We start from the raw sequence: 27,603 nt of genomic DNA on the forward strand, positions 1-27,603 counted from the left end.
TTCAACATTGAGAAAAACTATCTTGTATGATTCTTTCTCTCCCTTACCTCTCTGTTTCATCTGGTTCTTTTGTTAATTCTTCTTGGACCAATTCAAATAGCTCTTAACCACTGTAGCTAGTTACCTTCTTTTTTGCTCCTATTCTGTCTTTTTGGCACTTACCACATTGTTTATGACACCACCTTTATGACAGAAAGTGAGGAAGAACTAAAGAGTCTCTTGATGAAAGTGAAAGAGGACAGTGAAAATGTTGGCTTAAAACTCAACATTCAGAAAACTAAGATCATCTGGTCCCATCACTTCATGGCAAATAGATGGGGAAACAGTAGCTGACTTTATTTTGGGGGGCTCCAAAATCACTGAAGATGGTGACTGCAGCCATGAAATTAAAAGATGCTTGCTCCTTGGAAGAAAAGCTGTAACCAACCTAGACAGCATATTAAAAAGCAGAGACATTACTTTCTCAACAAAGGTCCATCTAGTCAAAGCTATGGTTTTTCTAGTAGTCATGTATGGATGTGAGATTTGGACAATAAAGAAAGCTGAGCACTGAAGAATTGATGTTTTTGAACTGTGGTGTTGGAGAAGACTCTTGAGAGTCCCTTGGACTGCAAGGAGATCCAACCAGTCCATCCTAAAGGAAATCAGTCCTGAATATTCATTGGAAGGACTGATGCTGAAGCTGAAACTCCAATGCTTTGGCCACCTGATGTGAAGAACTGACTCATTGGAAACGTTCCTGATGCTGGGAAAGATTGAAGGCAGGAGGACAAGGGGATGACAGAGGATGAGATGATTGGATGGCATCACCGACTCAGTGGACATGGGTTTGAGCAAGCTCTGGGAGTTGGTGGTGCTGCTGCCACTGCTGCTAAGTCGCTTCAGTCGTGTCTGACTCTGTGTGACCCCACAGACAGCAGCCCACCAGGCTCTTCTGTCCCTGGGATTCTCCAGGCGAGAATGCTGGAGCGGGTTGCCATTTCCCTCTCCAATGTATGCATGCATGCTAAGTCTCTTCAGTCATGTCCGACTCTGTGCGACCCTATGGACAGCAGCCCACAAGGCTCCTCCATCCACAGGATTCTCTAGGCAGGAATACTGGAGTGGGTTGCCATTTCCTTCTCCAGGGAGTTGGTGAGGGATAGGGAAACCTGGCATGCTGCAGTCCATGGGGTTGCAAAGAGTTGAACATGACTGAGTGACTGAACTGAATTGAACATTGTTTATATTACAACTATCTATGTGTTTGTCTCCTTTTGTAATTTGTGAGTGGATGGAGGGCAGAAGCTGAATTATACTCACCTTTATGTGTCCAGTGCTAGCACATGGCTGGATATGGGATTGATGCTCAAAAATATTTTTGTGAGTTTGTGCTGTGGAGTAAGCAGAAATTTTAAAATCTCTGTGATATGTCCAAACTGTATCACAAGACACAAAAAAGCTAGATTACTTTTTTCTTCTCATCAAAGAGATAGATTTCCTATCTTTTCATTTAACATGAAAATGATTTTTTTTTTAACATTTTGAACTTTTGGATGCTGTTTCTCTTTTTTTTTTTTTCCAGTGGGTTTTGTCATACATTGATATGAATCAGCCATAGATTTACACGTATTCCCCATCCCGATCCCCCCTCCCACCTCCCTCTCCACCCGATTCCTCTGGGTCTTCCCAGTGCACCAGGCCCGAGCACTTGTCTCATGCATCCCACCTGGGCTGGTGATTTGTTTCACCATAGATAATATACATGCTGTTCTTTCAAAACATCCCACCCTCACCTTCTCCCACAGAGTTCAAAAGTCTGTTCTGTATTTCTGTGTCTCTTTTTCTGTTTTGCATATAGGGTTATCGTTACCATCTTTCTAAATTCCATATATATGTGTTAGTATGCTGTAATGTTCTTTATCTTTCTGGCTTACTTCACTCTGTATAAGGGGCTCCAGTTTCATCCATCTCATTAGGACTGATTCAAATGAATTCTTTTTAATGGCTGAGTAATATTCCATGGTGTATATGTACCACAGCTTCCTTATCCATTCATCTGCTGATGGGCATCTAGGTTGCTTCCATGTCCTGGCTATTATAAACAGTGCTGCGATGAACCTTGGGGTGCACGTGTCTCTTTCAGATCTGGTTTCCTCAGTGTGTATGCCCAGAAGTGGTATTGCTGGGTCATATGGCAATTCTATTTCCAGTTTTTTAAGAAATCTCCACACTGTTTTCCATAGCGGCTGTACTAGTTTGCATTCCCACCAACAGTGTAAGAGGGTTCCCTTTTCTCCACACCCTCTCCAGCATTTATTGCTTGTAGACTTTTGGATAGCAGCCATCCTGACTGGCGTATAATGGTACCTCATTGTGGTTTTGATTTGCATTTCTCTAATAATGAGTGATGTTGAGCATCTTTTCATGTGTTTGTTAGCCATCTGTATGTCTTCTTTGGAGAAATGTCTGTTTAGTTCTTTGGCCCATTTTTTGATTGGGTCATTTATTTTTCTGGAATTGAGCTGCAGGAGTTGCTTGTATATTTTTAAGATTAATGGATGCTGTTTCTTTTTTTGTTTGTTTTTCATTTGTTTTTGGTTATATTATGACTAACTGGGGCTTCCCTGGTGGCTCAGTTGGTAAAGAGTCTGCCTGCGGTGTGGGAGACCTGGGCTCAATCTCTGGCTTGGGAAGATCCCCTGGAAAAGGAAATGGTGTCCCACTCCAGGATTCTTGCATGGGAAATCCCATGGACAGAGGAACCTTGTGGGCTACAGCCCGTGGGGTCGCAAGAGTCAGACACGACTTAGCGACTAAACCACCACCACTGTGTCTAACTGGGAAGAAAAGAAGGGAGAATTAGAAAAGAATTAAGAAGGAGACAGAAAAGGTGATTAGAATACCAGGAGGTAGAGATGAGAGGAAAGAGCAAGTTTTGTGTTCATCCCAGAGAGGTTTTTAGTTTTATGCTCAATTGAGCTATTGAATTATGTCAGTATACAAGCCTGAAGTCTAGGGGAGCAATATATTACTAGCAAATAAGAAATAACTGTACCTCTCAGTTGTAAAGACCATTTATAAAAATATTTTACATCATTGGGAGCTTTCAACTTGAACCTGAATGACCATATATCAGTAATATTTTGGAAGCTTTGGTCTAGATCAATAATTTCCAAACTCGTTAGGAGTATTTCTTAGTGGTCCTGGGGAACCATGGAGAAGGGGGTGCAGTCAAGATTTTCATCTTCCTGTTTAATTAGAAGAATACTACTTTTATTAATTTTGTACATTAAGGTTCTAAGAAAAGAAGTGGAAAAATGCTTTCACTGATTTAACAACATTTGGAAACTGCTAGTCTATATTTCATTGCTTCTCAAACTTGGCTATATGTCAGAATCCTGTGGGGAAGCTTCTTAAAAGTACTAATTTCTGGGTATTTTCCCATACCTACTAAATCAGAATCTATGGGGCTGAGTTGTAATATCTTTATTTTTACCAAGATCCCCAGGCAAGTTTTATTCAGCTGGCCTTTGAAACTAATGACCTCTAAGTTTCTTTTTAAATTTTAAGACTCTATAATTCTTTTTAAGTTCAGTTAGAGTTGTAACTAGAAAAATATCACAACCACAGAGAGATTCCACTTCTATACTTATGAATCAGGAGGAATGGGTCAAAGAATAAAATAATTAAATAGGTATCTAACACCAACAATAGCTTAAACTTGGTTTATGAGATACAAAAAAGTGATTGGTGAAAACAAAATATTTATTATTCACTTGAGTAAATATAGAAAGGCATAAACAATAACTAATCCTTATATGTGCTATATTTAGAATAATGAAAAGGGAAAATAGAACCTAAATAAGGAAGAGGGAAAGAAACTTTTTCAGGAATCTTAGAGGCCCAATACATTGTTAAGAGTTTTAGATATATAATCTTATTTATGCCTCATAACAAATCTATTATGTAAATAATATTATTATTCTCATTTTAGAGATAGGAAAACTGAGATTTAGAAAGTGTAAGTAATTTACCTAAAGCTACACTGATGTTAATATTAGAATTTATATTTTCTTTTTAAAAAATTTTTGTTTTGTATTGGGGTATAGCCGATTAACAATGATATGATAGTTTCAGTGAACAGGGAAAGGACCAGTCATATATGTACCTGTATCCATTCTCCTCCAAGCTTCCCTCCCAACCAGGCTGCCACATAACATTGAGCAGCGTTCCATGTGCTAGTCAGTAGGCCCTTATTGGTTATCCATTTTAAATATAGCAGTGTGTATATGTCCATCCCAAACTCCCTAACTATCCCTTCCCACATCCTTCTCCCTGGCAACCATAAGCTCATTGCCAAAGTATGTGAGTCTGTTTCTGTTTTTTAAGTTCATTTGTATGACTTCCTTTTAGATTCCACATATAAGGGATGTCATATGATTTGGAATATTACTCAGTCATTAAAAAGAATGAAATAATGCCATTTGCAGCAACATGGGTGAATCTTGAGAGTGTATACTAAGTGAAGTAAGTCAGAGAAGGGGATATATTGTAGAATTTATATTTTATATCTTCAAAGTCAATGTTCTTCCAGATATGCTGCCCTGACCTAGGGTAAGAAATTAAGAGTTGAAACATTTTAGTTGATTAATTTTAGGGGATGTGATGAATGTTGGGGACTCACACAGAATCTATTCTCTTTCTCTTTTGCTCACACATTACACACACACACACACACCCTCCCTACTCTTACAGACATGAAACCCAGGTGCAAGAAAATGAAGCAAAAAGATTAGCAAAACTAACAGCATTGATATCTCTTTCATTTCAGCACCACAGATACCAAGAGACTCAGAATTTCATTTGGAAGAAAAAGCAAGGGATTGGAGTCAGACTCTCAGTTTGTGTACCACTTGTGAGTTTCCTTACCTCTGACATAGGTTAATAATACCCCTCTCACAAAACATTATGAGAATTAAATGAGGCTTTGTGCAGCAATAGGGCATCCTTCATGACAAGGGATTCTAGCTCTTTTAGAGAGAAATAGTTATATTGCACTATCTCCTATTGGGAGGAAATGTATAATCAAGGCAAATATGAGAGGCAGCAGAATATGTATGTAATATGCATGTCAAAGTTTGAATGAGGCAAGTATGAATGTATTCCATCATTCATTAATTCATTCATGTCACAAGTACTCACTGAACCCTTTCTTCATTCAGTCATATTCTGGGCTGTAGGGAACATAGAGAAGGTCCCTGGTCTTATGAAACTTACATTCTACCTGAAGAGAGAGAAATAAGTACAAGTAAAATCCAAATTAAGATAATTTAAGATGCACAAGAACCATAAAATATAAGCTGGAAATGTAATCAAGACTGTCTGGGGTACTGAGAATATATATAAAGGAGGGTGTCCAGAGAAGGCTTTTCTGAGGAAGTTATCATTTATACTGAGAACTAAAGAATATAAAAGAAGGTCATGTAATGGTGTAAGGGAAAACATTCCAGGCAGAGATGTCAGAAGTGTAAAATCCCCTTGCCCCTCCATTTCAGTCCCTCCTCTCTGGTGTAGCCCCTATCCTACCTCTGGCTCTTTGGAGGTACACAGCTCTGATTACCTGGTCCCAGAATCCTGGTCCTGGCCCTCTTGTCCATGCATTGCATCTTGGGCACCAGAAAGTCACTGGCCACTTACATCAGTGGGTATGATGTTCTTATTAGCGTTCTATTCTATTCTTCCTGTGCTCAAAAATGTAGATTTCCTGTTTGAACTCCATTGTCAGTGTTTTAGTTAGGTAACACATCTACAGATTTTGAGGAATGTTCTTTTTATATCTGGGGGGGCATGGTACCTGAAAACTTATGTTGTGAGTATATTTTCACATCTACTTGTAGTATTCTTTCAAGAATGGAGAATGGATATGCAAGGCTGGATAGAAAAAAGGACTTTAACGTTAGGGTAATTCATTTGATTCTAAGGGCCTTGGGAGTCCTGGGGCCCCATAGGAGTATGTGACAGTGACCTGCTAATTGTGAAAACCACTGTTGGTTTCTGATTTTCACTTTACATTGTCAGGGATAGAATTTCCTGGAGGGGCAGATATTCTGAGTTTTGGTTCAATGGCAGTTTTGTCGATAGTCAGCTGTTTATTGATGATATGCTGCAGGGTGGTCTGAAAGCCTGTTTTCATAAATATTCATCAATATCTTGGGTGAAGGAAGAGCAAATTAACTTCCTGTGTTAGCAGAAGATACTAAATGTGATGTGGAGAATGGCATTAGAGAACCAAATTGCACTTCAAAGAACCATGAGAGGGTCATTCCATAGAGAGAATAAACGATGATCCAATGTTTATATTTATTCTCTTATGTCCACCTTAGGGTATAGAGTATCCAGTAGAAGTAGCAGTAGACTAAATATCATAGTAGACTGTTACACATGTGTGTGTGTGTATATATATATATATACTTGATATTAAAATGATACATTTCCTGTTATGTATTTTTATCACAATAGAAAACAAAAAGATTAGAAACAATGAATACCTCGCTCTTCAATGAAGTAAGTATTCTTTTATATTATACATATAATTCTATATTAATACATTTTTATATTATGTATATATGAAAGTGGTATATATTTAATATAATTTTATAGTAATATATCTTGTATTTATATATATATCTATATATATCTGGTTGAAAGTTAGTTCAACATGGGAAAAACAAAAACAAAAATAGGCCTTTTACCTGCCTGCTTCCAGTTTCCCTCAGATGAACTTCCTCTCTAGAAAACTGAGAGCTAGTGAATGGAAGCATAGAGCAGTGTATCTCTCAATTTGATAGATTTGGCGGCCAGAAGAGGGAGAAGGAAGATGCCAGAAAGAAGATAAGAGCAATATGACAAGGCTTCATTGCCAGTGTCTGCAGTCTAGAAAACTGCCTCATTTTTAAATATGCATTTGTATAAATAACACCTTCAAAGGAGCTATTAATGGTTTCAGGGGGCTAGGGGTTTTCAGGTACATCTGTGAATTTCAGACATCTGTGGTTCCACGAAACATAGAGCTAAAGTGAAGCTCAATTTCACCATGTGATAAACTCTCATAATCATGTTTCATTTCTTTAGTAAAGTTTTCTTTGCTTTAAGAGGCTTATTGCATACTTTCCTTTAACTCTAAGCTCCTTACTGTCATATTGGAAGTGGGGCCATATAAATAATTAGGAAATTAATGTCTGTATTATCCCCTTGTCTCTTGAGAATAGACCATAGGGAACTAAGACATAGGGATGAAATCAGTGTTTAGGCTACCTAACAGTACATGTTATATATTTTGATATTGTTAATGAGATTGTTAGTGAGGTAGCTCTACCTCCATATTCAGTCACCATTTATTCATTCACTGGTGATTATTAAATACTTAATAATATACAGACATTGTGCTAAATCCTGGAAAATTAGCAGTGAGCAGATAAAACCCTTTCTTCTTAGAGTTCATAACTGAGTGAGGGAGACAGAAAATTAAACAGGCATCGCAAATAGAAAAATAAATGCTTGGATGGAGAAGTATGTTTTTCTCTAGTCAGGGTCAGAGGTGATATTAAAGAGAGCTCTCAGAAAAAAGATGTCCAATTTGGCCCTTGAAAGATGGGAGGAAGTGAGCAGGAGAAAAGGAAGGGATGTAAGAACATGCAGTGATTAGAGTAAGTGGAAGGTGATGTGTATGTGGAAGAGAGCATGGGTGTTTGTATACACTGCTGGGACTATTTCTGGGGCTTCAAATGCAACAGTTAATTAAGAATCTTAGATTCAGTGAGGGCAACACTGCCTGGGGAAATAGTATATGTGTTTTGTTTTGTAGTTTTGGTAGCTTTTGGTAGCTTTTCTCTGGGAGCCTGCCACGCTCCCCTGTCCATGGGATTTCCCAGGCAAGAACATCGGAGTGGGTTGCCATTTCTTTTTCCAGGGGATCTTCCCGACCTAGGGATTGAAACTGTATCTCCTGCATTGCAGGCAAATTCTTTACCACTGAGCCACCAGGACAGCTCCAGAAAACAGTATCTATTTCATTGAAGTGTGAGGCATGCACACTTTCTTATTGTTTTCTTTTTTATTGTGATGAATTGTGTCATTTTAACCATTTTAAAATGTAGAGTTCAGTAATACAATACACATTCACATTGTTGGGCAACCCCTACCACTATCCATTGCTAGAATTTTTTTCATCTTTCAAAATAGAAACTTTCTACACATTAAGCACTAACTCTTTAGTTTCCCACCCCCAAACCTTGGCAACCATTCTTCAACTTTCTACCTCTATGAGTCTGACTCCTCCAGTACCTCACATAAGTAGAACCAACAATGTCTGTCCCTATGTGACTGGTTTCACATAGCATATGTCTTCAAGTTTCATTCATGTCATAGCTATGTGAGAATTTTCTTCCTTTATAAGATTGTCTCCAACTTTAAGTTAGTGTTCTATGGTTGTATACTTTGCAATGAAAATGCAGAAACTTTTATCCTTTGGATAGAGTATTCATTGGTAGTAATTTTCTGTTTCTCAGAGGAGATCTGAAGGCTGACCTTTCAGACACAGGGATAACAGTCTTTTCCTCATGGGTCAGATTTCCTGGTGCCCTGGAGTCTTCTATTTAAAAAGGGGTTGATTCTGGATCACTTCCTTCCTTCTGTTATCTTCTTTTATGAAATATGAATTGCATGTATTATAGATCTTCTTTTTCTATAATAAGTCATTGCCTTTTTTGGCCACAATTGGAGGCAAGTTATTCCATCTTCTCCCCCCTTTCTTTTTCATCTGTTTTTCCTTTGTGTTCTATTTTTTACTTCCAAAACAACACACCTCATTTTTTTGGTGCTCATTAATAAGACTGATTATTTGCTTGACATGAGTTACTTTCCTATTATCTAGATAGGCCCAGAAGTATTAATGTATACTTTTGTTTTCTTAGTTTTCAGAGAGTGGTCCATGATGAGAAGTAGGTACATGAGATTGTATATGCTCGTGTATTAAATTATGTGATATTGAAAACATTAAGGTGATATAGCAACTAATGAATTATTACCATCAATGAATACAATATTATTCACAAATAAATTTTATAATAAGGGAAAAGTTAGCATTCTAAATGCTTTACATATATGAACATATTTAAGCATAACAGCAACTCTAAATTTTTTATATTCTGTCCTAAAAATCCAGGTTTAGATCTGCTAAGGTTTTCTTTTCTTACCCATGGGTCAAAATTTACAGTTGACAATTCCTCGTCAATGGCACACCCTGAAGATAAGTCTGAGCTAACAAGACACAAGTTCAGGGAGAACATGAGATGGAGAATAATAAAGATACGCAAAGTGGAAGCAGTTGATATATGTTTATATTCTGTGCACTCTCTGAGCTGAGAGGTATATATTCTGAATTGCCCAGGAGCCAGCATGAAGCCTAAGATCCTGTGAAAGACCCTTAATCATGATATTTGAAGGACCTCTGGAAAAAGCAAGAAAACTTTGCTCAGCAAATGTGATCACTTTTTAAGTAATAAGGGTTCTTACCCTCATAATTGGGCTTTCCAGGTGACTCAGTGGTAAAAAATCCACCTGTCAGTGCAGGAGATATGGGTTCAATCCCTTGGTTGGGAAGATCCCTGAAAAAGGAAATGGCAACCCACTCCAGTATGCTTCCTGGAAAATCCCATGGACAGAGGAGCCTGATGGGCTACAGTTAATAGGGTTGCAAAAGAGTCGGACATGATTTAGGGTCTAAACAACAGCAATCATCATAATTGCTCTAATTGCTGATATTTCCTAGTATAGTTATAGTGATAACCCACTCATTAGGAGACTGTTTGTTAGGCACTCTTCTTAGAGCTTTCAGCAGAGACGTTACTATATACTCATTAAACCCCTTTTCTTTCTTCCTAGAAAACCACTCTCCTTTATTTTCCAAGTTTTTCTGTTCAGTGTAGCAGGTTACTAGCTCTAACCAATGGGATGTGAGAAGAAGAGATGAGTGATAGCTCTAGAACCTGGTGACTAAGAGATTGTGGGTTTTGCGTCTTTTGCTGGCTATTATTTCTGGACCAAATACACAGGATTCAGTGGAAGAATCTGAGGTCCTAGTGGATGATATTCCTCTAAGATAGAAGGGCATGAAGATAGGCAATGTGATTTTCCATATAGCTATTATGTAGATAAGGAAAATGAGACTAAATGTTTAAATAACTTGCCCAAGGTCACATAGCTAGTAAGTGTTGGTGCCAAGTTTCTCATCAAGCAGGCTTGTTCTAGAGTCTGTGTTCTTTACACTGGACTCTCCCCTTTGGCTCTGAGTAGCATGTAACGCATTTAATTCTTACAGCAATTCCATGAGTTATTGTCTCCCTTACTTGGGGGAAGAAATTGAATTCACAGAAGGATAAGTATTTCTAAGTTCCAGAATTACCATTTGAGTTCAAGTTTGTAAGATTCCAGAACTCTTTTTAATATGCTATATTCTTTGCAACATGGCTGACAATGTAGATAAAAAGGTGTATGCAATTCTGGAGAGCAGAGGAAGGCACAAGAGTGGAAGATACAGGGAAGCCAATTTTGGTTTAGTGATGAAAGATTTTTCTTTTAACGATTTGGTCTGTCCAACAGTGGAATGAGGCTGACTCGTGAGGCAGTGATTCCCCGCCACAGGATTGCAACACAGGCTAGCTGAGTCTTTAAGACAAAAGTTTTCAAGATGATTAATGCACATGCTATGTATACTGTGCCTGCAGGCTCAGTCGCGTCCCACTCTTTGCGACCCCATGAGCCTGCCAGGCTCCTCTGTCCATGGAATTTTCCAGGCAAGAATACTGGAGTGGGTTGCCATATCCTTCTCCAGAGGATCTTCCCAACTCAGGGATTTAACTCATATCTCTTGTGTCTCCTACATTATCAGGTGGATTCTTTACCACTGTGCCACCTGCTATGTATTGGGTTGGCCAAAATGTTCATTTGGGTTTTGCCATGATATTATATAGAAAAACCAGAACTAATTTTTGGCCAACACAGTATTTTACTTGTGATATCTAAAATGTCTTCAAATTCTGAAGTTCTGTGATTAGGGCGTTTTAGAAGGTCAGGACTTCCCTGTAGCTCAAAGGGTAAAGAATCTGCCTGTGACGCAGAAGACCAGGATTCGATCCCTGGGTCAGGAAGATCCTCTGGAGAAGGGAGTGGCAATCTACTCCAGTATTCTTGCCTGGAAAATTCTATGGACAGAGAAACCTGGCAGGCTACAGTTTGTGGGGTCTCAAAGAGTTGGACACAGCTGAGCAATTAACACACACAGACAGAAGGTCAGAACTTGATATTCTAGAGTGGCAAAGGGTTGTGCTGCAGAGGCCCATGAAAGTGACAGTCTATGGAATCTGGAAAAGGCAATGGCAACCCCACTCCAGTACTCTTGCCTGGAAAATCCCATGTACTGAGAAGCCTGGTAGCCTACAGTCCATGGGGTCACAAAGAGTCGGACACGACCGAGTGACTTCACTTTCACTTTCATGGAATCTGAATGTGATAGGTTAGATTGATTTAATCATTAATAGTTCATAAACTCCATTATCTACTTTATATTGTTAGAATTAGGTGCCAGCCCCAGGTGGAGACTTGATCACTGCTGTTAGACCTCTGTTCTAATGAGCAGGCTTTAAAATCTGGCTGTGAACTTAGGATGTTGCTAAAGGCATGGGAAACAATCTCAAAGGGAAGTGACAGAAGAAGAACAGATGTATATATTTTATGGCCAAATAGGCCATTTCCTTGCCCCTGCCTCTGTCTGGAGACTTGAAGTCCTGAGACACATCCACTCTGTTTCAAGGAGGCTGCCTGACCCTGACCAGCCGCTTCATCATTTAATGTATTCATTATGTCTGAGGTCAGCTTTAATTTTTCAGGTCTTCATCTCAGTGCCTGGGGATAAGTGCATAAAAAGCCTATCATCAAAACATTATGCCCTCAACTCCACAAGTCTTTTGGTATCCTCTTCAGGATTTCAAGAACATAGACAAAATGCAAGTCACATTTTACATCCAATGTGGAATAATTTTTTTCCCCTCTTCTTTACAGTATGTGCCAAATTTGATTCCTGTGACAATTCATATTGTACAAAGTGAAAGGAAGCTTTCAGCCTGTTCTTTTTTTCTTCCTTCCATATGGCTGATTGATTCATCTCATACTACAAACTCTTTTTCTTACAAAAATGTGATCTCTGGTGCTTTAAATGAATATATCATAGCTTAAATGGTGCAGCATGGCATAGTGTTTCCATTTCAAAGCACAAGCTACAGAGTTGGAGAGAACTGGGAATGAAATACAGCCCTGACTACTTATTAGCGATGAAACACTGAGCAAGTCACTTAACTTCTCTGGGCCTCCATTCCCTCAACTAACTGCAAAATCAGGGTGCATCTGAAGTTGCAAATTCCTTCTCTTATCTAACAGACTTTATGTCCTTTGATTATTTTATTCATCATTTTTTAAATCTGGCAACCAAATCCATTGTTCTACTCCTGTGTGCCAGTCACGGTATTTGGCACCAGGGAGACAGTAGTGAGTAAGACAGCATGATCATTGCTATTGTGGAGCTGACAGTATGCTAGGAAATACAGTTAAATAGCCTGTTACCCACTTATTTGCTCAATTACAATTGTGAATAGTGCCAGAAGGAGAAAAATGGGGGCTTAAAAAAGTGATCAGTAAAAAAAAAAAGTGATCAGTAGGAATGTAAGGGAGAAAATTGCTCCTCTATTTTCTTTGGAGAAGACTCTTAACAGTCCCTTGAACAACAAGGAGATCAAACCAGTCAATCTAAAGGAAATCAACCATGAATATTCATTGGAAGGAGTGATGCAGAAGCTGAAGATCCAATACTTAGGCTACCTGATGAGCCTAAGTATTGAGCCGACTCATTGGAAAGAATCCTGATGCTGGGAAAGATTAAAGATCAGAGGAGAAGGGGATGGCAGATGATGAGATGGTTGGATGGTGTCACCGACTCAATGGACGTGAGTCTGAGCAAATTCCAGGTGACAGTGAAGGATGGGGAAGCCTGGCTTGCTACAGTCCATGGGGTGGCAAAGAGTTGGGCACGACTTTGGGACTGAACAACAATCCTCTTTGAGTCTCTGGCTCTGTCTAAGAATTAAACTAACATGAAATGGATTAACAGGAGAAAAGCATGCAAATTTATTAACTTTTAGGTATCTATGAAAGTGGAAGTTGTTGAGTTGTGTCCGACTCTTTGTGACCCCATACAGTCCATGGAATTCTCCAGGTCAGAATACTGTAAAGTGGGTAGCCTTTCCTTTCTCCAGGGTATCTTCCCAACCCAGGGATCAAACCCAGGTCTATCACATTGCAGGCAGATTCTTTACCAGCTGAGCCACAAGGGAAGCCCAAGAATACTGGAGTAGCCTATCCCTTCTCCAGCGGTTCTTCCTGACCTGGAAATCGAACCGGAGTCTCCTGCATTGCAGGCAGATTCTTTACCAACTGAGCTATAAGGGAAGCCCTATGAGAGCCTTCAAAAGAGAATGAAGACCCACAGAAGTGACCAGAGCAGGAAGCTTTTATATTTTTTAGACAAAGAAACATTCGTGAAGAATTTAAGACAAAGGGATTTGAGCTAGCAGGAGTAAATGGTGAAGGAATAACTAGGAACATAAGGGTGAGTTTAACAAGGTTTTGTTTGAATAGATTTCTCAGCCCCAAATTCCCTGTGATAAGATGTTTTCCTTCTTCCTGGTATAGGGATGGTGCCTTTCAATGGGGGTTTTATTTCTTGCTTTTAGGAAGAAAAAAGAGGGTCAGAATGTTCTTGTTGCACTTACTATTTCTTAAGTGTCTTTGATTCAGAATAAAGAAATAATGCTTATTATGGGGGACCAGAGAAGTCTGATCTGAGAAAATATTATTTAAACTAACTTCATTCATTCATTCATGTATTTATTACTTACTCAACAAGTATTTACTAACATTGATAGGTTTTAGGAATATTTTGAAGGAAAAAAAGATAGACAAAACTCTTACAAAGAGCTTAAAAATCTAATGATTTTTTTCCCCCAACTTTATTCCCAGTGCAAAATATGCTATTGGAGGCTGAGGAGAATTTGTTATAAGACAATAAAACAGAGGAGGCACTTTGAGGTGAAAGTACTGGCACTCATTTTATGGGAGAGAAGAAAAACAGGAAAGAAATTTAAAGTAAAGCTTTGGCTGAAAGAAATATGGAGAACAAGAATTTATGTGTAAAACTTGGTAATTTGTCTAGGGAACTTAGTTTGATGCCAAAATGAATTCTGATGAGAATATTACTGAGAGCCGTTACTCAGCTCTCTGATTTGGTTGGGTGCTTATTCCTTATTGTAGAATAAATGGTGACATTGTTCATTAGCTTGTGACTCAATGACAAGCACAGAAAGCTACAAAGTCTGTGAATTTTGCTGTCAAATTCAGATAAGACTCTAATACCTATTAGAAAAATCAGGACGATTTTTCCTCACTGTGGGTGTTCTATTTCTTCTTAATATGGAGGAAAATTCAACTTACACACTTACAACAAAATTCATGTTGTAAGTGTGTAGGTTGTATGTTGTTAACATGTAAACGTGACTATGGAATCCATATTTAGAGATGCAATAATCATCAGCCTGCTTACCCCATCAAGTGGGTGTCACATACAGGAAGTTCTACTTGTCAACAGGATTGCCAATTTTGTTTCTCAGGCACTCACTCCTCTCTGCATCATCACCTTTTCTAAGTCACAATCACCTTTAACCTGGAATAATTACAACACTCTCCCAAGTGGTCAAAATTCCACTCATTTTGGCACCCCCCAACCCCTTCACGGGCTTCCCTTGTGACTCAGCTAGTAAAGAATCCGCCTGCAATGCGGGAGACCTTTGCACTTTGACTTTCACCCCCTTCACACTGCAGTCAGAATGACCATTTCAAAAATGCAGATCTGATCAGGCCACTTTCTGCTTATTACCTTCATGATTATGACAAAATTTCTCTATGGCCTTGTCTGGCTAGTCTGGTCCTTTCTACCTCTCTAGCCTCATCACAAATGAGGCTGTTCCTAACTTTTGTTACTATAAACACTACGACTTGCTTTCAGGCTTCTTCCCACCATAAGCCTTTGCACACGGTTATTTCCTCTTACCCAGCCTTTTGGTTAAGATCAAGTACAGTAGGGGGGCTTCCCAGGTGGCACAGTGGTAAAGAATCTGCCTGCCAATGCAGGAGACACAAGGGAAGCAGGTTCCATTCTTGGATTGGGTAGATCCACTGGAATAGGAAATGGCAACCCTCTTGAGTATTCTTGCCTGGGAAATCCCATGGATAGAGGAGCCTGGTGGGCTCTAGTCCATGAGGTTGCAAAAAGTCAGACACAACTGAGCACATTTCTTCTTTCTAGAAAGATCAGGGGCCATTCATGAGCAGTCATTTCAACCCCTTGTCCTGGTGAGTCATCTGCCTGGCAAAACACCAAACCTAGCTCAATCTGTTTTCTTGATGCAAGGAAAAAAAAAAGCATAGACTGAGTTGGAAGAGTTTCCAGCACTGTTAAGGACCCTAAAATCAATTTTCCATAAGAATTATTTGCAACCTTCATGATTATTTTCAAGCTGCTTTCCCATGACTGTTATTATACAAACTTAATTCTTACCCTACCAAGAAAACGAAAGTTACCAGTATGAAGTTTTCAACATTCTCTACCAACTTCCTGTCATGATATCACCTTCACAAATTGATTTTCCAACCTTCCTTCACTGGCTTCCTCCATTCAGTTGTCTGAGGATAGTCCTGGCTATTTTACATCATTCTCCTCCCATCTCCTCAGAGACATTACTTTGCCTATTAGCATATTTTCTTTATCATCCTCCCTAATCAGCATCATTCAATGCTTTCCATTTCTTCCTCCCACTTCTTGAAATCTTCTCTTTTCCTATTTGTTCTTAATTTAGTCTTCTGGTTCCCCTCCCATCTGTCTAGCTCCTTCTTCTGTGCCTTCTCCCTTTCTCCAGTCCCTTGAATATGTATGCTGTGCTTTGCGCAGTTGCTCAGTCGTGTAGCCCGCCAAACTCCTCTGTCCATGGACTTCTCCAGGCAAGAATACTGGAGTGGGTTGCCATGCCCTCCTCCAAGGGATCTTCCCAACCCAGGTCTCCTGCATTGCGGGTGGATTCTTTACTGTCTGAGCCAGCAGGGAAGCCCAAGAATACTGGAGAGGGTTGTTCATCCCTTCTCCAGGGGATCTTCCTGACCCAGGAATTGAATCAGGATCTGCAGCCTTGAAGGTGGATTCTTTACCAGCTGAGCTGCCAGGACAGCCCTTAAATACGTATGAAGTGAAGTGAAGTGGCTCAGTCGTGTCCGACTCTTTCCTGACCCCGTGGACTGCAGCCTCCCAGGCTCCTCCGTCCATGGGATTTTCCATTTCCTTCTGCAGTTATGTATACTCTCCAACAAATAGATGGTAAACTATTTTACTTCTTTATATGCAGCTTCTCCTTTAAAAGTCTCATTACCTTATATACTAAAAATTGATTTTACTTTTATGTTCTTTTTTGGTTAAAGGATGAATACACCCAAAATGTAATATTGGAGAAGGAAATGGCAACCCCCTCCAGTATAAACTGTAGTGTAGCTGATATATTATGCTTGAAAACAAAATATCTCATCATTATTTTTTCCAGTTTTATTAAGGTATAATTGACATATGGCACTGTATAAATTTAGGGTGTCCAGCATAATGATTTGGCTTATATACATCATGAAATGATGATCAGAGCAAGTTTAGTGACCATCCATCATCTCGTATCATTAGAAAATTAAGGAAATAAAAATATATTCTTCTTAGTGATGAGAACTCTTCAGATTTATTCTCTTATCAACTTGCATATATAATATACACCAGTGTTAGTTGTATTTATCACTTTTTATGTTACAACCCTAGGACTTATTTATCTTATAACTGGAAGTTTGTACCTCTGGATCACCTTCATCCAAGTCCCTTCACCTCTGATAACCACAAATCCAAGCTCTTCTTATATGCTTGCTTATTTGTTAAGCATAACTGACCTACTGCTATGTTTGTTCCTGGTACCCAACATAGTGATTCAATACTTCTGTACATTTTAAAGTTGACACCATTATAAGTCTAGTTATAACATATCACCATACAAAGACATTACATAATTATTGACTATATTCCCCACACTGTACATTTCATACCTGTGACTCATTTATCTCATAACTGGAAGTTTATATCTCTTCATCTCCCTCACCTATTTCTCACCTACTCCCCGTCTCCTTCCCTGATAACTGTTTCTTCTCCTAATCTATGGCTCTGTTTCTATTCCGTTTTTTAGATTTCACATATAAGTGAAATCATGCAATACTTGTCTTTTTCTGTCTGATTTATTTCACTTAGCATAATACCTTTTAGGTCTACCCATGTTTTCACAAAAGGCAAAATTCTATTTTTTATGATTAATATTCCAGTGTGTATATATACCACATCTTCTTTATCCATTTATCTATTGATGGACACTTAGGTTGCTTCCATGTTTTGGCTATTGTAGGAAAAAGCAAGTTGCAGTGAAAAAAGGCGTGCACATGTTTTTTCTAATTAGTGTATTTATTTTCTTTGGATAAATTCCCAGGAGTAGAATTGCTGGATCATATAGTAGCTGCATTTTTAATTTGGGGAGAGGGAAATGCCATACTCTTTTCTATAGTGTCTATACCAATTTACATTCCCACCAACAATACATACAGTTCTGCTTTCTTCATATCCTCTCTACCACTTGTTATTTGTTATCTTCTTGATAATAGACATTTTTAATAATGTCTTTTTGTCATTCTGAAGTGTGTGAAGTGTTATCTCATTGTGGTTTTTATTTGCATTTCCTTGATGACTAATGATGATGAACATCTATCTTTTCATGTGCCTGTTGTCTTCTTTGGAAAAACATCTATACAAGTCCTTTGCCCATTTTTTAAGTCAGATTGTTTCTTTGATATTGAATTGTATAGGTTCTTTGTTTACTTTGGATATTAACCCCTTTTCAAGTGTATATCTTCTTCAGTTTATTAGGCAGCCTTTTGTTTTGTTTCCTTTGCTGTGCAAAAGCTTTTTAGTTTGGTGTAGTCCCATTTGTTTATTTTCGCTTTTGTTAATTTTATGTGTCAACATGGCTAGTCCATGGTGCTCAACTGTTCGATCAAACACCAGGTGAAATGTTGCTGTGAAGGTATTTTTTAGATGTGAATATTTAAATCGGCAGACCTTGAGTAAAGTTCATTCCCCTCTGTGATTGTGAGAGCCTCGTCCAGTTGGAGGCTTTCAGAGAACTATCTGAAGTCCCCAGAAAATGAAGGAATTCTGTATTGACTGCCTTCAACTCAAGTTGCAACACTCACTCCTGCCAGAATTTCCAGCCTGCTGGCCTACCCTGCAGACTTTAAGCTTGCCAGTCTCACAATCATGTGGACTAGTTCCTTAAAATACATCTCACGTTGCTCTGCACTGTCCTCATCATCTGTTAACACACCTCATAAACAACTCATAAAATCTCTTCCTTCCTGCCTAACTAAAAATCAAAAATCATGATGTAAATAGATTATTAAGTAATTGTTGCACAGAATGCCAAATGTGATAGGCTGAATAGTAGCCTCCCAAAAGAATGGATTCTCTTCTAGAGCCTCCAAAAGGAACCAGCCTCATTAACAGCTTGATTTTAGCCCTGCAAGAGTCATTTCATACTTCTGATCTCCAAAATTCTAACAGAATAAATTTCTGTTGTTTCAAGCCACTACATCTCTAGTAATTTGCTGCAGTAGCAATAAAAAAGACTAATACATGAAACATTCCTGAAATTCAGCCCTGACTGTAGCCTGTGCTCAACCTAGATTTCTATTACACAAAAATAAGTGAATAAAATATAGTGTGATAGACTCCCACTTCTAACCAACTGGTGTCTGACTTGCTTTCATGCCATAAATAACTGTAAAAATGGACCAAATATATTAAACAACTGTTTTTAGGCATTAGACAGTTGACATTTCAGCAACGTGTCCCTCAGATAAAGAAAATAAATTGAATAAGCCCTATGTTTGTCCCAGTTTTCTTCTTGTAGGCACTTTTCTGGATCATGGAGAGGGAGGAGAATCTAAACGAAGTATAGTGGTCTCACTGAGTTGAGGAGACTAACTTAGCTGAAATCTAGGATCTAAATAGAAAAAGAGTCCTAGAAATATGTGGACAGATTTATTTGTGCTTTTGGATGAAAACTAAGCTGCACATGTACAAAGGAAAGCTACCACTGAGTTATAAGCTGAGCAATTCCCAAAGCTCAAATATTACTGTGAGACATCGGAGCTCCAATCAGACAAAGTGAAGACATGTCATTGAACATACAGGACTTAGCAGAGACTGCAGAATGATAGCAGGGCTAAAGTAGTGTTAAAAGAAAAATCTTCTTTAGACTTACTGTAACAAAATTTATAAACAGTTCTCTAAGTAATTAAGCCAACCCACAGATTACTTGGTTGCCTGATAGAACAAGGCCCAAAATTCTTTACAGAAAATCTTTAAAACAACATACAATATAAAGTTCACTTTGTCCAAATTCACTTAAAAATCACAAGAAGCAGGATAATGTGGCCTATTACAAACTGAAAAAAAATAGTTCATAGAAATAGACCCAGAAATGACAGAGTTAATAGGATTATCAATGACTTATAATGGTCAATAGACTTAAAATTTTTATGTTAAGTGTTCTGGGATTTATGGAAAAATATAAACATAATGATACTACAAGTGGAAAATACTTTTAAAAAGACTAAAGGATTCTTTAGTCCATTTTGGAGTGGAAAATGGACTATATAAAATGAAAATATCAATGAGTGGTATTAACAACAGATTGAAAACTGCAGAAGAAAAGTTTAATGATCTTGGATATATATTAATAAAAACTATGCAAGCAAAAATACATAGAGAAAAAAAACCAAAAAGGAAATGAAATATCTTAATGATATATGTGGAGGAGGAAATGGCCACCCACTTCAGTATTCTTGCCTAGAGAACCCCGTGGTCAGAAGAGCCTGCTGGGCCACTGTCCATAGGGTTGCACAGAATCAGACATGACTGAAGAGACTTAGCAGCAGCAGCAGCAATGGTATATGAGATAGTATCAAGTCGTACATGAGGAAAAAACTTTTGAAACTAAAAAAGATATAGACAGTTTGACAATCATATTTGTAAATTTCCACAATTCTCTCTCAGTAACTGATAGAACAGATACACATGTTAACAGGTATCAACCTACTTGATCTAATAACTCAAAGTATACATAGGTCAAGTGGAAATTACATGAGGATTTAGAAAATATTTTTTACTTAATGACATTGAAAAAACAGCATATCAAAATTTGGGTGATGTGACAAAAGCATTATATAAAGGGAAATTTATAGCTTTAAAATTTCTTATTTTAGTAAAAAAGAAAATATGTCTAAAAGGAATTATCCATTTCCTTCATAAATGCTACCAAAAGAAAAACAAATTAAACTTAAAGTAAGATGAAGTAGAAGCAATATAAATAAGTGAAATAAAAATAATAAAAAAGTGGAAGGTAATAAGTAAGTAGGAGACAATAGGAATGGAAAACAATGAAAGAAAAACGGGAAAAAAGTAGAGAAAATATAAGGGTTTTTCTTTGACAACATCTAAAATCGGAAACAATCAAGTTAACTGAACAGGGAAAAAAGAGAATGGTATAAATTACCAATGTCAGTGGTGAAAAAGACTACAGATTCTATAGAAATTACAAGAATAACAAAGAAATATCATGACATGATATAATAGTCAATAAATATGGCATTTAAGTTATAATAAGTTCCTTGAAAGACACATTTTACAGATATTGGTTCAAGAAGAAATAAAGTTTGAATAGCCATATATCTAAGAAATATTTTTATAATTAAAAACTTTCCCATGAATTAAAATTTGCAAGTTCAGGATAATTTCACTTGCAAATTCTATACAAACTTTCAGGAAAGAAATAATATCCATCATTTACAAAATACAAAACAAGCACTTCTAAACTCACTTTACAGTATTCAGTTCAGTTCAGTTCAGTTCAGTCACTCAGTCGTGTCTGACTCTTTGCGACCCCATGGACCACAGCACACCAGGCCTCCCTGTCCATCACCAACTCCCAGAGTTTACCCAAACTCATGTCCATTGAGTCAGTGATGCCATCCAACCATCTCATCCTCTGTCGTCCCCTTCTCCTCCTGCCCTCAATCTTTCCCAGCATCATGGTCTTTTCAAATGAGTCAGCTCTTCACATCAGGTGGCCAAAGTATTGGAGTTTCAGCTTCAACATTGGTTCTTCCAATGAACACCCAGGACTGATCTCCTTTAGGATGGACTGGTTGGATCTCCTTGCAGTCCAAGGGACTCTCAAGAGTCTTCTCCAACACCACAGTTCAAAAGCATCAATTCTTCAGTGCTCAGCTTTCTTTATAGTCCAACTTTCACATCCATACATGACTACTGGAAAAACCAAAGCCTTGACTAGACGGGCCTTTGTTGGCAAAGTAATGTCTCTGGTTTTTAATATGCTGTCTAGGTTAGTCATAACTTTCCTTCCAAGGAGTAAGTGTCTTTTAATTTCATTGCTGCAGTCACCATCTGCAGTGATTTTGGACCCCCTAAAAATAAAGTCAGCCACAGTTTCCACTGTTTCCTCCAGTATTAATGTTACAAAATTATAGCATTCCAGAATACAAAACTACAGATGAATACTCTTATATACTCCTATGTGAACATACATGATAAAATCCTTTACAAAACATTAGAAAAGTCATATCCAACAATATATCATAACTAATATATCTTGAACACGGGAAATTTATCTCTAGAGTATAAAATTGATTTTTAATTTGAAGACCAATGGATTTTTACCATATTAGTAAAATAAGGGAGAAACATTTAATATTCTCAACAGAGGCAGAAAGTGAGCTTGGCAATGCAATACCAAATCATGATGAAAGCTCTCAAGATAGTAGAAATGGATAAGAACTTCAAGTTAAAAAAGAGCATCTACTCAGTCCTTCATCTAATACCACATTTAATGGTTATAAGTTTAGGAAAAAAGATAAAGATCTCCATCCTCAACATTTGTCTTCAGGAATTTACTGGAGGTTCCAGTCAGTATAATAAGGCAAGTAGAAGAGATAAAACACATATAAACTGGAAAGAAAGAAGTACATTTGTATTGATTTGCAGATGAAATACTTGTATATGCACATAATCTTAAAGAATCTAAAAAAAAAGCTGCTGGAAACTAAAAAATGAATTTAGCAAGATCAGAAAATACAAAATCACTGTAGAAATATCAATTGTATTTCTCCATACTAGCAATGAATAACTAAGAACTGAAATTACTACTTCTAAACTCACTTTACAGTATTCAGTTCAGATCAGTTCAGTTCAGTCACTCAGTCATGTCTGACTCTTTGTGACCCCATGGACCACAGCCACCGGGCCTCCCTGTCCCTGTATAAATGTGTCAATGTTAAGTTGACAGCAAAAACATGTACTATATCTAGGATTGAATTTACTTAAATATATGTAAGAGCTGTGGGCTTCCCAGGCAGTGCTAGAGGTAAAGAACCCACCTGCCAATGCAGGAGAAAAAAGACAATACTGGTTTGATCCCAGGGTTGGGAAGATCCCCTGGAGGAGGAAATGGCAACCCACTCCAGTATTCTTGTCTGGGAAATCCCATGGACAGAGGAGCCCTGCAGGCTATGCAGTTCATGGGGTCACAAAGAGTCGGGCATTACTGAAGCAACTGAGCAGGCATGGATAGATTTAGATAGAGAAGAGTTTCTGATAGACAATTATGAGTCTGGCACATGTAGCCAGCTAGGGGTTCAGTAGACTTGGGGTACAGAATGTAAGGCATGGATTCTGAAAGGTGAAACTAGAAAAGATCAGATCATGAAAAGACTCTTAACAGGAACTTAAGAGTAAGCATCTCCTTAAATACTGTATCCCCGGCACTTTTATCCATGCCCTGCCTGTAAGAAATGCTATGGAGTTTTGAATTTTCCTTAAGAATCCTTTATTTTTTCATTGTGTACAGATAGGTTGAAAACTAGATACCCTGCCCTTGGGGCAGAGAGACAGATTTGAATGGCTTCCTACTTGAATCTTCCAAGGTCCCCTTCCCTGTCCCCTTTCCAGATAAGATAGATGTAGCAGTGGGGTTGACCAGTGCCATATAATGCACACATTTTAAGGAGAATAGCAGAGCGCTCATTGAATCAGAAACAGAGAAAGATATTTGCACACAAAGTGATAAACCCAGCCCAGGCTCTGTTCATTATTTCTTGATAAAAAGTATTCCAGACCAAGGCCCATTCTTAGACAGCTGAATGGGAGTCAAGACTGCACATATGAGACTACCTTTCCCCATAGAAGAATACAAGCCTCAAAGCCATTTTGAAGGCGATAGAGGCTACTTCACTCAGTTTGTGAGTCATATTCTTTTTTTGTTTATGTGTTAATACTTATCTATTTGGCTGGGCCAGGTCTCAGTTGTAGCATGCGGATATTTAGTTGTAGCATACAAAATCTTAGTTGCGGCATGTGGGATCTAGTTCCCTGACCATGGATCAAACTCGGGCCTCCTGGGTAGGGATTGCAGAGTCTTAGCCACTGGACCACCAATGAGGTCCCTGTGACTCATATTCTGTTAGGAGTTTGACTTTGACTCTGAAGGCCTAAAAGGGACAGACTAAGATGGACTCAGTTGAGGAAGCTAAATGCTGGTCACTGGCTGGTTAGTGCTTATTCCCATTTGTAGACATGATCACATCTGAGTTCTTTTCTGTATCAATTCACTTAGCTCCCAGAACAGAAAGGATGACAGGAGCTCTGTTAATATTATGGAAATGTGTTCCAAATTTGGCATTAGTGGATGAAGTACAGCAGCCCTGGAAGAAAGGCATTTTGAAGATAATCCTCTTATTATGTACAGGCATACTTTATTTTATTGTACTTTATTTAGTGTTTCCTAGATATTGAATTTTTTACAAATTGAAGGTTTGTGGCAACTCTGAGTCAATCAATTCTATTGGTGTCATTTTGTCAATAGCATTTGCTTACTTTGTGTCTTGTGTCACTTTTGGCCATCCTTGTGATCTTTCAAACTTTTGCATTATTATTATATTTGCTATAGTGATCTGTGATTAATGATCTTTAACTCTTTGAAACCTCAGATAATAGTGAGCATTCTTCAGTGTTATATTTTAAATTAATGTATGTATATATATTTTTTAAAAAACAACGTTATTGCATACCTAGTGGACTACAATATAGGGTGAAAACTTTTATATGCCCTGGGAATCCAAAAACTTCATGTGACTTGTTTTATTGTGATATTTGCTTTATTGCTGTGGTCTGGAGTTGAACCCACAGAATTTTCTATGTAATATTCCCGGAATCTTTAGTTATTTCTCATCATGTTGATTATCATTCAATTACCCTTATTAGGCAATGCACTTCTTAGAATTTTTGTGCCTTTAATAATTAACTAAAGAGTGCCTGATTCTTAGGGGAACACTGTGTTACTGATGTGGACTATCTTGTGCAAAGCAGAGTAGGACCAGTTCTACCCCTGATCTGGACCTCCTGGAGACCCCTAAGTTTGTGTTAGTTTAGGTTATTTTTTCCCTAACATTCAAAACAAACTTTATTCTGCATAGTAACTCTGTGGAATAAGATATATTTGAGAGAAGGGAAAAAAATGAACTGATACCATCTGTAATGGTAACCTGGAAGACTCAAATTAAATGATCAATTGTAAAACACCTTTTGGATTACTTACTTTTAAAAAGCCTATTGATTGGGGAGTCTCCAAAAATATATTTGATTTTTCATGTTTAGTGACTAAGTTAAATAAAAACAAACAGAAGCCAAACATGTAAGACAGCACAGAAATGTAGTTACATACTCCACTATTAAACACTATCATGGGGTTTGCATTGAGCTGAAAAAAAAGTGAACATTTCTTTCTCTGGCTTATTTTTTAGTTAAAAAAAATAAAAGCCTGTCTTTTTGATACAAATTAAGAAAATTTCTTAGGTTAAGAAGTCTGGCACTTTGACTTATTTCTTCTGCTGAATTTCAGTAGTACATAAAAGTTATATTTCTAACTCAAAGATACATTTGCTTTTTTTCTAGAAAATTACTTAGTAATAAAAGAAAAGTTATTTCTTTTGGGAATAGTGCCCCTGAAATTAATGTGTTCTTTTACTCTAGTCTAAAAATATCAGACATCCATTCATGAAAAGCAATGATGAGTATACCCTTAGTAGATCATATAATATCCTGTGTTTTTGATACTTTACTTCTTCTAAAACTAAGCTTCCAGCAACAGTTTTCATTTCTGAATTTCCTCTGAAGGATATCTCTATCAGTTCTATCAGATGCCATATTTCTAGGGCTAGTTTGTCTTGACAGAGAACCCCATTGAGGTCAGAAAGTGAGGTCAGTCACACATGGAAAGTCAAACAGTATAATGGTCAGGAAATGCCTAAACAATAGAAGATGTTTCACTGGATTTGGTCAAGAAGAAATTTACCTTTAGTTTCAACCAGAAGTCAGAGGCTAGCACACCTCCAATTTCCCAGTAACAGACAGATTAGTCATTCTCTAGCTACACATCGAGATAGCTTGCTGTCATTTTAGAAAAACATAATCTGCTTGATTGCCAGTCAAATTCTAAGGAATAGTTTAAAATGTTAATCTTTAATGTATCATAGAGCACTGGAGGTTTTGCTCTGGTAGATATGGATGGCAGTTGCAACTTCAGCAGATTGAGAGCTAAGCGATATAGGAATATGCATGAACCAATTGAATGAGCAAACAGATCAAGAACTTTCTGAATTTCTTAAAGCAGCATCTTAACTACAGTGTATGGGAATGACAGTAACAGTAGGGAAGGCAGCATCCTTGATCCTTGAAGGCAGCCTCCCAGATTCCAAGCTTTACCCAGAGTTTTATGTCTTAAAAGTACATGGAATGGAATTTAGAAAGATGGTAATGATAACCCTATATGCAAAACAGAAAAAGAGACACAGAAATACAGAACAGACTTTTGAACTCTGTGGGAGAAGGTGAGGGTGGGATGTTTCGAAAGAACAGCATGTATATTATCTATGGTGAAACAGATCACCAGCCCAGGTGGGATGCATGAGACAAGTGCTCGGGCCTGGTGCACTGGGAAGACCCAGAGGAATCGGGTGGAGAGGGAGGTGGGAGGGGGGATCGGGATGGGGAATACGTGTAAATCTATGGCTGATTTGTATCAATGTATGACAAAACCCACTGAAATGTGAAGTAATTAGCCTCCAACTAATAAAAAAAATTAAAAAAAAAAAAAAAGAGTACTGGAGTGGGTTGCCATGCCCTCCTCCAGAGGATCTTCCCAACCCAGGAACAGAACCCACATCTCCAGCACCTTCTGCATTGGCAGGCGGGTTCTTTACCACTAGTGCCATATGGGAAGCCCTTTAAGGGGGCTGCCAACTATATATCTGGAAAGTTCTAATCAAGAACCAATTAATTTTAGGTACAAATATATTTAATATTCTATTTTTCTGTACATCCATATGGTTAGAAAGCCTTGAAAGCTGAATGTCCTGGGGGCACTTAGGATACTAAAGATCAACTAGTAAATAAAAACAAATAAAGGGGAAAAAAAAAAAAGTACATGGATACTGGCAGGCTGTTAGTCATTGTTCTCTTGTCATAATGCCAGGATCTTTGCCCAGTTTCGAGAGCAATCAGACATAAAGGCCTGCCAGGACACCCTATTTACAACTGCAAATTCATTTTTAGACTAAGTGAAGGTATTGATGCGACAGGCACTGCAATGTGAGAGGGCTTGGATGAGGCCCCAGATCACACTAGAATTCCTCGATACGTTTAAGATTGGAGTCAGATCCTCCTTGGTGAGCTCCATGAAGCCATTGCTTTGGACTTGAATGACTATGTCCAACCTCTTAGTCTCCACTCACCTGGGCATGAGATCCGAGATTTTCTTTATTCTACATTTCTGCTGCACATCCTTAGCTTCATCTTTCATCTGTTGTGCATATTTTAGGAGATTCTCCTCCATAGCAAGTTTTCTTTCCCGAAAGGTGTTTCCTTTAATGGTTTAATTCAAGTGCCACTTAACCTCTTTCAGAGATTTGGCAGAAGCTCATTTGTACTTATTCCATGTCATCATTTGCTTATCTAGCTCTCTAATATAATTTTGTAACCCATCTTTGATTCTTTTAGTCTTTATAAGGCCTTTCCCTAATGCTAAGACCTCTTGGAAGATTTCAGAATATTGCTTTTCGGAGAGATTCTAGCTTCATCAGAAGGCACTTATTTTCTGACCAGAAAGCCCTTTTCTTATTTCTGATTTGTTGGAGCTGTGTCTCCATCTAATTTTTTTCAATTTCTGGGACTTTGTAGTTCCTCTGTATATTCTTTGCCCA

The 27,603-nt window shown here is 38.0% G+C and overlaps 1 long non-coding RNA gene across 1 annotated transcript in view; it reads right to left on the bottom strand.

The window, feature by feature from the left end:
- LOC122678245 overlaps positions 1–27,603 on the bottom strand; it is a 115,304-nt gene that overhangs the window by 61,579 nt on the left and 26,122 nt on the right. The window contains exon 2 of the long non-coding RNA XR_006336049.1: positions 1,303–1,373. This is a non-coding gene — a long non-coding RNA (uncharacterized LOC122678245). The remainder of the gene's footprint in view (positions 1–1,302; positions 1,374–27,603) is intronic.

Source organism: Cervus elaphus, chromosome 20 (assembly GCF_910594005.1).
Source record: "Cervus elaphus chromosome 20, mCerEla1.1, whole genome shotgun sequence".
Lineage (NCBI taxonomy): Eukaryota > Metazoa > Chordata > Mammalia > Artiodactyla > Cervidae > Cervus > Cervus elaphus.